We start from the raw sequence: 12,114 nt of genomic DNA, 5'->3' as shown, positions 1-12,114 counted from the left end.
ATCATGTGTGCCTCTCATGATGAATTGGAGCGTTGACTGGCAGGTCGCTGAAGCCCAAAGTGGTGACTATGCAGGATGACCTTGACTACTCGTGCTTTTCTATATGAAGCCTATTACATTGGGTGCTTTTGTTGCTTTTGGTGTATTTGTACTGTAGGGTCAAAGACGTTTAAAATGGCATTGTCATTCAGTGTAACGGATACCTTCTGCTGAGTGTAACGGTAAAAAAACATGACTCTTTTATTTTATTTTTTTCCCCAGTGAATTCATGAAAGCCTCTGCTGTCATGCATTCACTTGAAACAATTTAAAAATCATGTTTTTTTACCGTTACAGTCAGCAGAAGGTATCCGTTACACTGAATGACAATGCCATTTAAAACCCTGTAACATTGATTTTGGTTTTGAACTGTTCATGTGTATACTCATGCCATGTTACATGTTTTTTTTTTCAGGTGTAACTAAAGAACCAATGTGACCGCAACAAAGAGCTGCACCGTGGATTGCTTGGCCCAAAGCCTATTCAGCTGCTGACAGCCCCCCCAAAACTTATGCATAATGTAATGACCCCATTCTGGGCAGGACAACTGAGCCGTTTGTCCCACTCTTGTCTGACTTTTTCAGTACTGCCTTTGAAGTCTTTGTAGTTCTAGGGTCAGTGGTTCTCTGAGTAGCAGTCCAGTTTACCATTGTGTCAAAGAAATGTATGCTGCATAAATGCTACACATCAGGCGTATATAGTAACAAGCTGGCTCAGAAGTAAATCAGGCTTAGTTAACCTACAGGAAGTAGTAAACCGGCTAATACATTTACCTGCAAGTATTGGCAAGGGCTTCACGATTCAATGCGCATCACGATACACATGCCACAATGCCATACGATCTCGATGCATTGCGATACATGTATTCTTGCAATGCATTGTGATATTTACTTAATTCATTTTTTTTACCTTTACCAACATTATACAATAAAAATAAAAACCATGATAGTTCATTCGTAGAAAAGGGTGCAAAAGGTTAATAATAACGTTTCAAAATAATGATGATTTGAAGCCTGGGAGCACTATCACAATATCATGTGGTTGTTTTCTTGACTGAAGGGCAACAGAACTTTGAAAGGACACACCACGATACTGCGCCCTTGCATAGCGCTTCAGTATCATGAATGTGTATCACAACGAATCACGATGTGATTCAATATCTTCAGTCTACCTGCAAGCGTCATTTAGTTAAGAAAATTAGGATTCCAGTCTCTTCTATTAAATGATTTACCTCTGCCTCAAGGTTAACCAAACCTAGTTTACTACTGTGCCAGCTTCTTAGTATACCCACCTGTTGTAGAGTCAGCACTGTTGATGTTCTTTGACTGAAGATTCCAAAACGTGTGTGTGTGTGTGTGTGTGTGTGTGTGTGTGTGTGTGTGTGTGTGTGTGTGTGTGTGTGTGTGTGTGTGTGTGTGTGTGAGAGAGAGAGAGATACACAACACAACACCTTTTCTTCAATGTTGGACTATTATTGAAGGAATACTCTATGCACTGCAACATTGGAGAAATTTAAGGACACTGGGATGACCATGAGGTCTACCCCCAAGTTATTTGATCTTAACACTTTTGTGTTGTCGGTTTACTGTGTACTGTACAGTATTGTGGATGGGAGCTTTTTCTCTTGCAATATTATAACTTGTGTTTGCTGCTGTACACCATTATTTCCTTCTGCATTATTAAAGTTAATCGAATCTATTCTACATTTTGTATTTACCATTATTTGTCCAAATCAATCAGAAGTGTATGTCATTATATTGCAATTAAATAATGTCACGTTTTTTGGAATTAATGAAACATGTTCGTGTTGATGCACTAAACTATAATGGTCTTTTTTATGTTGTGATCTCTGACATTGTGCACCTTGGTCAAGGTTAAAGATATTCACAAGGGCAATACAATACGATACAAGGCTAACACTGACTTATGGAGTCTTAGGTACTGGTGTTGTGAACTCAAAATGGAAATACAACAATGTAAAATTAATCCATGCTGCCTTTTGTGCACTGCATTTGAAGAGTTCAGATGCAAAACCCCCTAATTGCCTTTTCAGAAACATTTCGTAATTCATTTTTATTTAATACAAAACTATCAAAATTGCATATTTTTTTTATTTTATTTATGTAATTTAAATATTTATATGTATTATCAAGTACATGAATGTAAACCAAACCAACAATGGGGTTCTCTAAAAATATAGAAGTGCAGGTCTTCAGAAATGGGGTTTTGCATCTGAACTCTTCATTTGACATATCAATACATAGCATTTCCAGCTACATTACACACTGATGGAATGTGGTTTGATAATCTACATGCTATGACATGGTGACATGTGCTTACACTGTAACCAGAACGTGTGTAATCTACAATTTACACAGTCAAGGCTCTGTAGAACTCCCTAGTTATGCATTTAAACAACATGCAAATCTCCATTCCCTGACATTAATCAAGCAGCCAGAGGTGACATACTCTTAAGAGCAATTTGTGTAATCCCTGACAGCAACACATACTCATATAAACTTTCAATAACTGGGCTCATTGTACCACAGGCTATTCGGCCTATGGATTTTGTGAATCTTAGGGTTAGGGTTTGCCTTTCTAACGTCCTTTCATCATAAGAGGACAAAATTTGGTATGCAACATCATTATTTCACGCAAAACATGGGATAGGAGTCTTATTGCTGATTACTCATTGTTTAACTCAATAGCGCCCCCTAGAAATGCATTTTTTTGTCATTTTTAGCACCACCTACTGGCAACACACAACAACCTGGACATATCAAATGTGGCATGTGACATCTTTGCGCCTCAAAGAATGAGTAAGTAAAGTCAAATTACAGTGTTCACAGTCACAGACTCCATAGCGCCCCCTACAGTTTCATGTATTTTCTGTATTTTTTACAACTTTGGCCACACTCCCTTGAAATACAGAAGTACATACAGACTTAAGATTGGATATGTCACTTATATAGGTCACACTTAACATATGAGTAAAGTCAAAATGCAGCCAGCACATTTGCAGACTCCGTAGCGCCCCCTAGAAATTCAAACTTTTCTACGTTTTTCTCATCTTTGGCCCCTCCTACTGGCAACACCTAATGAGGTAGACGCCTGAAATTTGGTATGTTAGATCTATGTATCACACAGAACAGGAAAGTGAAGAAAAATTACAACTTCTATGTTCACAGACTCTATAGCGCCCCCTTGAAATTCCACATTTCTGAACTTTGGCCCCGCCTCCCAGCAACATACAAGCACCTAGAGGCCTAAAATTTTATAGACAAGTTTGTCACTATAGACCCTATCAAAATATGTGCCATATGCTGACATTCCATGAAAAAAATGGAATTTGCCATACCAAGCCCTACATGGCTCCTTTGCTTCTTTCGATGGTACTTTTTTAGGATATCTTTGGACTCCGTCTTGACAAAGCATAAAAAGTTGGTACAATATATATTTTTTCTGTAGATCACACATTTCTGGATCAATATAACTGAAAATATCAATGTTTTAATGTTTTTGGGGGAAAATATTGAATTTTAACCACTAAAAGTCACCACTGTATGGTGCAAAAATTACATATTGCAAGCATTTCTCTTGCCCCACAGTGGCTACTGTAAGTCACATGCCTGTAAATCGTTTAATTTAAGCACAGTACACATTAATCTGTCAATTCAAGTGCATATGTGGATGTATGAGTGGGATTTGACTTATTTATTTACTTACAAGTATAAAAAGTCATAGCTGTTGGCTGCCAAAATGATGCATTTCCAATAATCTCTCCCATCCCACAGTGGTCACATTGAATCCAATGACCAGAAATTGTTTTATTTTACCCCAGCCCACATAAACATGTCAATTCAAGTACAAATGTGAATGTTAAAGTGGATTTTGAATTATTTATTGACTTTTAAGTACAAAAAGTCATGTCCATTCGCTGCTGAAATTATGTATTTCCAAACTTCTCTGCTGCTCCACAGTGGCTACAATGAATCAAATCTCTGAAAAAATGTTTTAATTCAGCACAGCATGCACAAACCTGTCCTTTCAAGTAGAAATGTGGATGTTTAAGTTATTTTTTAATGATTTATTTACTTTTGAGTACCAAGATCCATAGCCGTTGTCTGCCATAATGATGTATTTCCAGCCATCCCTGTTGCCCCATAATAGCAACATTGAATCAAATATCTGAAAATGGTTTAGCTTAATTCAGCTCAGCACACATCAACTTGTCAATTTAAGTACCCACATACAGTATGTGCATGTTAAAGTTGTTTTTTGAAGGATTTATTGATGTGTAGGTACTAAGTCAAAGCTGCTGCTAAAATTATTTATTTCCAATAATCTCTGATGCCTGGGAATAGGTTTGTTTTAGCACAGCATACATCCACCCATCAACTCAACTAAAATGTGGATGCTTAAATGCAGGGTGTTTTGTGTGTGTGTGTGTGTGGGGGGGACCTCTTTTGTGGCTGTATGTAACTCCATTGATAATGAATCTCAAACATATCCCCCCTTCTGGGTCTTCAACAAATCACACCTCGCTTAAATGGGTTTTGAGTGAAGGTTTGTGTGTATACAAAACATACCTACTTTATTTGGGAAGAAAATTACTTGTTTGCATACTGTGTATTTCCCAAACGTTTTCACCTCAAAAGTTTGAATATTCATCAGTTTCAGAATGGCACACATCTATTGAGCCTAACTGTATATGACTCAGGAGAAACAATTCCAAGTGGGTTTTCAGATATATGGTGTGAATATAATCAGTGGCAGTGTGTCTGCAGACTTCAATGCATCTAAAATGGTGTATATTATATTTCATTAAAGCTGTTATGGTGATGTATAGAATATTTTACTTCTGCAGCCTGAATGCCAAAAGAGTAGCCTGCATTTCAGGTCTCTTCTGCCCTTATCTCACACTTTCACCAAGTGTGAAAATGATTCATTTGTTTTGAGAGTATGTAAAAACACCAAAGAATATGTGTTAAATAGGACCTACATAGGAGAACACATAAAAGTATATTTGCAGGATCTTCACTGATTTAAGGTATGTGTACAAAAAGACTCATAGTTTGTTTTACCTGCATTGAACAACACACCAAAGCAGAGGTGTCAAAAGTAAAAGTGATTTTGTGGTGTAATTACAACACTAGCACATGGCATTACATAGCTGTTACACCATTTACTCTGTTGTACCTAATGAGATAGATAGACTGTGTTGTTACTAAAAAACACTGAAAACCTAACAAGGACAAACAACAAACTTGATCCAACCAGTGCAGAGTTAGCTGATCATAAGACAAGTACATGGGTCTACTGGTTACTTAGATAAGTTGCTTATGTTGGAAGGAAACTGTGTTTCTTTTTTTTACTTTTACTTTTGACACCTCTGCCCCAACGTCAAGCAACTCATCTTAACAGAACCAATGTAACACAATACTGCACAATATTTGGCCTCAGTTTAATGTGTAGCTTCATTCAAAAATGGTCATTCAGCATCAGAGTAAAATGAAGTCAACTGTGTATCCCCATTTGACTTAACATTATAAGGAGGTACTGTAATTATCCGTCATACCAAGTGGTGATGGGCAGGTCCTTTGAAGTAAACATACCTAAAACATGTTGTGCATAGTTCAGAATTCTTAGCAGACATTATTATTGCTTAGCTATTTAAACTATTGATATATCAAATATGACCTTACTTATAGGGGATCATGTGCAATTATCGCTGTACAGGCCTTTATTATGCCATGACCAAGTGAAGATACACTGCAGTTCCAAAGTCAAGTAATGATTTCCAGTCATGTAGTGCATGGTGAGCTGGACAGACATTCTTGGGGGAGTACAGAGCCTGTGCATAGTCATATTTTATGCAGTTACAGTCAAACTTTGCAGTTCTTGAATGATGATGATGATAATAATAATGCTTTCGTTTCATATAGCACCTTTCAAAACACCAAAGGATGCTTAACATAATATTAGTATAAGTGTATCAGTATACATGTACATGTGTGTAAGTATGAAGGTGTGTGCTTGTGGACACTAGAAGCCAAAGAGCGTCCAAATAGAGATGAGATTTAAGGTGTTGTTTAAACTGATGGCCAATGAAGGGGCATTTTGAATGTGGTTCAGTAGGTTATTCCAGAGGAGTAGGGCAGCTACATGAAAGGCTCAGTCACTGGTGGCCTTGACACTGGCGCGAGGGAGCGCGGGGCAGCGCAGCGATCTTGAGGGGTGGTGGAGGATGTCTGTGAAGTGCCAGATCATTGAGGGACTAGAAAGTGAGGAGGAGATGCAAGATTGGACGGGGAGACAGTGTAGCAATAATGTGTAGTAGGTCTGAGTGTATGTTTTGTGTTTGTGGATTCATGTAAGGTGTGTGTGTGTGTGTGTGTGTGTGTGTGTGTGTGTGTGTGTGTGTGTGTGTGTGTGTGTGTGTGTGTGTGTGTGTGTGTGTGTGTGAGTAAAAGAGGAAACACGGAATTAATAAAGGTGCTCTACTTTACTTTACTCTACTCTACTCTACTCTACTCTACTCTACTCTACTCTAGCTGTCAGGGTACGGGGGTGATGTGCTGCCAGTTTCAGCTGTGCTGTTTCAGGATCCTGGCAGGAGAGTTCTGATATTGTGCATTTCCAGGTATGGCGAGTCAGAGTCAAGTTTGGGAGTTGAGCAGTGGCTGATGTGGCTAGGAGTGGCAATTCAGCATCCTGACAGATGAAGCTGGTGAGTCTGGTGCACACGTTCCTGTGCCTCTACACGGAGGGCAGAAGGCTGAGCAGCATGCATCACTGCCAACCGTCAGTCCTTTAAAGATGAAGCAGGGGGTATGTCTTGCAGGGGGGAGTGGAGCCTCAAAGGCACTTGTAGCTTGAGCAGCTTCCCACACAGTTATGCAGCTGAAGAGTATGGTCTTAGTTGTTCCTCTGTGGATAGAAGAAGATGTAAATGTGTGCATCACAACAAAACGTAAATGAACAATCCAGAGACATGATAATGGCTTTCCATTTCTTGGTGTGTTTGGGAAACAATGCATTAAATATCTAAACAGCTTCCAGAAACTTGCCCTGTACTCCCACAAGGTGGTTCTGGCCCCCAAACTGTTTCCTGTCATTGTCCCTAAATGGTGGAATAAGCTAGGGACTGCCACAAGACCAGGGTGATCGCTCTCAACTTTTAAACAGCTTGTGAAGACTCATCTCTTCTAAGAGCGCTTCCCTATAACAAAACTACTTGTGAGTTTACTTTGTCCTGTTTACATACTGAATAGGTCCTCCAGTTAGTTTACTGCAGCACTTTTTGATATGCTTTGTATATTTAACTGCGGTGTTCCTGCGCAGTCCGCTTACCTGTGATATAGCTGTACATCGCTGTGGCGAGCTGGGAGGTTAGCATGGCCCATTCACTGCAGCACTGACAGAGGGACAATGACATTAGGACATTAGGACATTAGGACAATGACAGAGACAATGACATTAGGTTGAGAAATATGGTTTAGAGTACTTCCACTGAGAGCCACCTTCATGATGCACCCTACCACTGTCTGATTGGTTGTCTATGCATGTAAGTGGACGTCAAAAACATCTCAGATAGGATAAAGGAGTACAAGTTGCAAAAGAATATGGGAGTTACAACAGTATGTTAACAGTCTATTTTAATGCTACAGTGCAAACCAATAATGAGTACATTCCTTTAATGTACAACAGAAGTCAACAGAGGTTAAAGCTGGAGCAACAGACATTTCGGACATAGTCCATTCTCAATGTCTCCAGTAGCTACTGGATCAAGTGATAACTACTTTTTTGGAGCGGACGCACCAAGCAATACATGAATCAAAAGTGTAGGCACAGAAGCCGACCTTGTTGGTTTTTGTCCTTCAATAAAGTTCTGTGAGAGCCTGCACACCTTGAAGGCTTCTTTCTCAGCAGGTGCAGCTTTTCAAGGGACTTAAATAAAAAGTGGTGAACCGTGAAGAAGCAGAATGGTACTCTTCTTTGTGTAAACTGTCCTTCAATAAAAAAAATCTGAAATCTCATGAGCTTGAATGTTGAGTCATGCAGCTCCAGGCACTAGGGTCACGGTGAATGTTGCGCTACGCAACATTCAGCATCAATGGGTTAATACACCATCTGTGAAGTGAAAGCCCAACTGGGAAACTCCAACTCCCATTGTCATTGTGACACAGCATTCCACAACACAAGAGTACACTGAGTGCCCGAAAGGGAGCAGTGTGGCGGGGCCGTACCATCCTCAGGGTACCTCAGTCAGGGAGGATGGGGGAGAGCATTGATTAATTACTCCCCACACCAACCTGGCGAGTCGGGACTCGGACCGGCAACCATTGGCCTACAAGTCTGAAGTCCTGACCACTTACCCATGACTACCCCGAAATTACCACAGAAAATAATTTTTAAATAACACTTCACACAAAGTTTTCATTTCCCATTTCTTGATGTAAGCAATAACACCACATAGAAGAGAAAAGACAAACAAAAAATCTGTTTTAGTTTGACGCTATTGGAAGACCATCAAAGCTTTACTCATATGTCAAAATACTGTGTCGAATGTGGTCCAAAGTTTTAGGATACCCTAATGACTTTCCATGGGGACCAAAACATGTTTTACATTCGTATTCTGGTTTAGATTTTGCCTAATTATAATGCTTCCATGCAGAATTTTGGTCACAACCTCAGCACAAAAAAATCAGCACACCCCCTGAAATCTCTGGCGCACCTCAGGTTAAGAACTACTGGTGTAGCATACATGGGGTAACAACAAGCAATTTCACCTCAGTACAGGACGGTACAGTGTGAATAGGAGCTGAATAGCTGCTATTGAAAATATCTAGTATATCTAGAATATCTAGGCATACATCAGTGTATGCCTAGTGTATGCCAATTCCCCTTCACCTCATCATAAGTCTGCCAATGCCCTTCTAAGCATTACAACAAAATAGACTAACTAAGCCCTGACCCATTAGCCAGGCTGTGCCCTCCAAGTGACGAGACACTTTCAGCGTTGCAGCTAGTCAGGTCAAGAGCAATGCAAGTACTTTCTGAGTTCCAGCAAATACGGGAACTCCTCCCAGAGGTCAGTCATGCCGTTTGGGAAACGTTAATTGTTATGCTCTTGGTCAGACCAAGTCTCGAAGAGATTTGAACGTTGATGATAATAAGGCTACTGACCCATCTCAGCTGTCTCCTTTTCCCTAACACCCTCTGGGGGGGCTTTAGTGCCCCATTGAGACACACTACCCTAAACAGACACCTATGGCCAATGTTGATTTTCTTTTTGAAGAGACAAACTGGACATCAGTGAGGGAATTCACTTTTGCACCACCGTAGTTACACAAAAATGGAAAATATGTCAATAAGCTATATTTGAAACTTTTTTCAGTTGTATGCAAGGAGGTCTACTTACTGTATCATTAGTTGTATGCCTTGCATATTAAAATCATTCCATGCAAATTTTGGAAATTGCTTCTGTATTTGTGTTCAAAATGTTACTTTTCAAAGGGGTGTACTATAATTTGTATGCATTGTATGTAGCCTACTGTTTGGACAGTGAAAGTAAAACAAACCTTTCAATGTAATTTTCCATGGTGAGGCCGCACACCGTGACTGTCAGCATGTTCCATCATCCTCTCCTTAGCATCGTCCTCCATTACAATCTGTGTTGAGCTGCTGTAAATGTATTGAGAATTGTTACAATCAGACAATTGCAATTTACTTTTCACATGGAGATTTACTATGAGTTAGATGAAACCACTTTTGCCACTTGTGATAGCGCTCAGACAGTCATTGTGATGTAATCACACAGCATTCACATTCATACTAATAAGGACATACGGAACCTTTATATTATTTCATGCCTTCATCTTTAAGTAAGTTACTGTGCAGTTAATTAACTGTAGGCTATTGTTCTGCAGAAAGTTGGGGTTAGGGGCATTGCTCAATTGAAGTTCGGTCACAGCAGAAAGTGTAGGGAGACCAAACAAATTCTTTCCCCAACACCCCAACAATTTGGGCATGGTTAACTCAGTAGGCCTACAGTACATGTGACAGTAACGTCAAGCAGTAGGCTACTGACAGAACTTGCCCAAACTCAAAATACCCTAATGTCAACGGTTCAATCACTTTTATACCCAGTAAAGGGTGGATTGAGACTTGAGTCATCTTCCAATGCAAAGTATGACTCATCATACATTGCAAACTCACAGTGTATGAATTAAGTAGTGACTTAATTCGTACACTGTGAGTTAGTGTACATCTTGTGTAACATACCATCACGTCCCATGCACTCCGTTGAAATACTTTCTTTTCCCCTGCGACACCTGGAAACATAAATGAAAACAAATTGAAGAGAAGAATGCACAGTGGATCAGTGTTTTTATAGTACACAAGAATGGTGCAATCAAAACACTACTGTTATATAACTTAAATGGCTTCCTTGGCTTTTACTGGATTATCTGAGGAGTATTCGTTCATTGCGAGTACATTAATTACCATTCTTTTATGGCAGGGGTGGGGAACCTTTTTCATTCAAGGTGCCACTTCAAATTCATCCGAGGGACGTTAAAGTCCTGCGAGGGCCATATTATGAACACAAACCAGGATTTCCCTCTGCACTGTAGGACTACATTGAAGCAGTCACCTATAACAGACCCCACCTTCTCTAGGTTCCCTAAATATAACTTAGCTGTATTGGAATATGTGTTTTCTGAAATTGCTTTACAATGTCATATTTCATGTGAAGCTGCATGACATTAACACTATATGGGGGGGCAGATAAAACTACCTCAAGAGCCGCAAACGGCCCTCGAGACATAGGTTCCCCATCCCCACCCCTGTTTCATGGGCTTTAGCTGTGGGTGTACCCTCCCGGATCGGCTACTAAAAAGCCCTTGCATGCAAGCCCAAACAGCCACCTTAACAGTTTCGTCAGAACGACGCTAAACGAGGATGGGATGACTAATCGTTCCCTGGCTGTTTAGATATTGAATCAATACATTTCACTCAAAAATAGAAGCTCAAATATTGTAGTTCCAGCGCTCAAATGTGATTTGACGAAGGCTAACCTAGCCTGCCCATCTTGACAACAAGCTTGACGAACGGCATATGAAAAACAAAGTTTGACACGACCCAGCTGTCAAGAATGCCAATGCATGTTACAAAAATATTGATAGTTTGATCCTATTAACGGCATCAATGTAGGCTTACTTACCAATAAGGACAAAGAGAGAACAATTTCACCGTAGAAGCACATTGTCAACAACTTGGCTGTCAACTGCTACAGGCATCCGCAAGGAAATGACATCATTGCAAGCGCAATCACTTCCAAACTTCATTTATTTATTTTTTAATCCAAAAAAACAATCACGTTCTTAAAAATAGCAGTAGGTTAAATACTCAAAAAATGCGACATTATGGGCAACTATTCGATTAATCCAGCACATTTTTTTTCAAATTTCATAGGCGCACGCAAGCCCTCTTCAGGAAATGACATCATTTCTATTACAGTAGGAAGCAAATGTTTAGTTTTTAATTCATCCTGAAACTAATCCGATACGGTCCGAAGAACAAACATCGGGGGAATAAATATGCCTATTAAAAAGGTATGCAATATATGCCGCATCTACTGTATAACACTGTATTCGGATAAAATATTATTTGCATAGACTATTAATCAAATTGACCATAAAGTTTGATATTAAATCGTGGCTTTTTAGGATAGGGCTTCGATGGTGTTGCAGTGAGAAAGCAGGTAGCCTAAATAAATGTTTATTTCTGTTATAAATGCGTGCCGTGTCCTTTCATGGACCAGAACAGCCTTGCTGCGCATGTGGATAAGAAAGCTTTTCGTTGTGCAGCTTGCAGCATGAAACTGCCTTCGCATCGGATACAGACGCAAATGGGCTGCCTTTCACTCGAACGCCGACGCCACGGGTCCTGACAAAGCGTCTGTATTCGAGGTAATGGGGGTGAGAACGTGTTGGTCCGGCGCATAGCCTTCTGCACAGCTTGTGTAAAAACAAGATCATCCATCCGATTCCCACCAGGCTGTTGAGCGAGG

At 39.9% G+C, this 12,114-nt stretch overlaps 1 protein-coding gene and 1 long non-coding RNA gene across 2 annotated transcripts in view; one reads left to right on the top strand and one right to left on the bottom strand.

The window, feature by feature from the left end:
• The window catches only part of LOC134440335 (organic cation/carnitine transporter 2-like), a 41,649-nt gene that overhangs the window by 15,365 nt on the left and 14,170 nt on the right, over positions 1-12,114 (top strand). The gene's annotated exons all lie outside the window — the stretch shown is intronic.
• On the bottom strand, positions 6,525-11,330 carry LOC134440338 (uncharacterized). The gene is made up of 5 exons (XR_010032947.1): positions 11,266-11,330; positions 10,326-10,375; positions 9,623-9,725; positions 7,392-7,455; positions 6,525-6,968 (listed from the first exon to the last, which is right to left on the bottom strand). It is a non-coding gene; the product is annotated as an uncharacterized LOC134440338 (long non-coding RNA).

Source organism: Engraulis encrasicolus, chromosome 23 (assembly GCF_034702125.1).
Source record: "Engraulis encrasicolus isolate BLACKSEA-1 chromosome 23, IST_EnEncr_1.0, whole genome shotgun sequence".
Taxonomy (NCBI): Eukaryota; Metazoa; Chordata; class Actinopteri; order Clupeiformes; family Engraulidae; genus Engraulis; species Engraulis encrasicolus.
This window is presented reverse-complemented; position numbering and strand designations above follow the sequence as displayed.